Source organism: Anthonomus grandis, chromosome 24 (genome assembly GCF_022605725.1).
Source record: "Anthonomus grandis grandis chromosome 24, icAntGran1.3, whole genome shotgun sequence".
Lineage (NCBI taxonomy): Eukaryota > Metazoa > Arthropoda > Insecta > Coleoptera > Curculionidae > Anthonomus > Anthonomus grandis.
In genome coordinates this window covers 2,504,577-2,506,357 of record NC_065569.1, presented here as the reverse complement: position 1 = coordinate 2,506,357, position 1,781 = coordinate 2,504,577, and the positions used below count along the sequence as shown (strand labels likewise).

Genomic DNA, 1,781 nt, shown 5'->3' with positions numbered 1-1,781 from the left:
TCGAGAAAATATAAATTTGAAATGTTAAGTAAATATTTTAAAATGTCATTACCACGGAGTGTTTATTTCTATTATTAATTTATCGTTTTTTAAAATTTTTATTAGAAATGAATTATCGGTAGGTATACAAATCTGTTAGGCATACAGTTAATAATATTTCAAAAATAATTGGTTGTTATAATAATTTCGCCAAAAGCTGATCATATACAAATTGTATATAATCAGCTTGGTATCCTCGCACTTCGACAGATCAACGTTTTAATTTTATTTGCTATTTGCTGCGCCTATTTTTTTTTGTTCGGTCTATATCCATCCATTATGGACTACCCCTGCCAAGCCAAACCAAAATAGTATTAATCCGTATTCATCAATACGTGAAATTGGCTGCTTCGACATACGTTACCTTTGAAATTATACAGAAATACATTTAAGAAGGACAGAGACCACAAACAAAGGTATGTCGCGAATGCGTTCCTACATTCGTAACCAGCCAATGAGATGCGAGCGTGGAGCGTCCCCTGCTTCGTACTGTTTTAGTTTAGTAGCCGACTAGCCGTGTCTACATTATATTATCATATTATTAAAAATTACAATTTGTTTGAAGTGCGTAAGTGATAACTTTGTGATTTATTTGTATGTGGAGTAATTTAATTTGTGATTTTTATGTGAAACATTATTGTGACGGTAATTATTTTGGAATCCATTCAGGTACTTTATCTACTAAACAGTGAATTATTTATGTAACTAGAGGGGAGGGAAACTTTATTTTATTATTTATTATATCTGAGTTATCATCAGTTATGGCAGATAATAAAAAAAAACGTTACTCTTTATATTGTAAAAAATACCGCTATAGAAAAAGGCACTTGAATGATTTGCATCTGAAGTTAAATATTAGTACTAATAATTTCTCCATAAATCCACCTATTTCAGAATGAATTTATAGAGTTTATTTAGATAAAGTTAATAGTATAAAAAAAGTATTGAAAATAAATGGAATTTAAAAAAGCTAGCACTGAAATGTGTTATACAATATGCATTTCGGGTGTATAAGGTGTTCAATAAGAGTTCATAATAATAAATTGTCTTTTTTTTTAGGGAAGTAGATTCGGTAGACGCAGATGAAGCTTAAAAAGACACGATTAAATCCACATTTAAAATGTAAACTTTTTGTACTGACTATTAAATATACCTATAAATTATATCATTATTGGTTTTATTCTTAATGAATTTTCTTTAAAAAGCCAAGTTTTGAAAAGCAATCCTACAGATTTCGCTAAAATTACCAATAAATAGTTTCTTATATATAAGGAATAAAAATATCAGTTATAGTAGCCTAAAATCGACTTGTTAATCTTACAAAGAATTTCCCAAATAATATAAATAGTTTATGGGATAGATTTAGACAAAATAGATTTTAGGTGGCGATCAGGATACCCAGATTATTCTTTAAAAATCTGTCTTTAAATATATATTTTTAATATTATATATTTTTGTAATAAAAAATATTACAAAAATATATTTAATTAATATTAAAAAATCTGTCGCTCTAAATATTAAAAACATTTTTTTAAAATATTTAATGAATATTTTATGCTATCAGGGTTCTAAAGTTAATTCTATTAAAGATAGAGAAAAACGGAGCTTACTTTCCTATCTTAACTTTTTATTACCCATCTTGTGAGATACATGTCACCTGTCAAAACTTTTGACATAATTTGTTGACAGGTGTCATAAATGACATGTATCTCAAAAGATAGGTATTGAAAAGTTAAGATAGG

At 27.3% G+C, this 1,781-nt stretch overlaps 1 long non-coding RNA gene across 1 annotated transcript; it reads left to right on the top strand.

Moving 5' to 3' along the window:
• The first annotated feature begins 380 nt into the window (after positions 1-380).
• Positions 381-1,204, top strand: LOC126749330 (uncharacterized). The gene is made up of 2 exons (XR_007665018.1): positions 381-708; positions 1,099-1,204. It is a non-coding gene; the product is annotated as an uncharacterized LOC126749330 (long non-coding RNA).
• Positions 1,205-1,781: the final 577 nt, after the last annotated feature.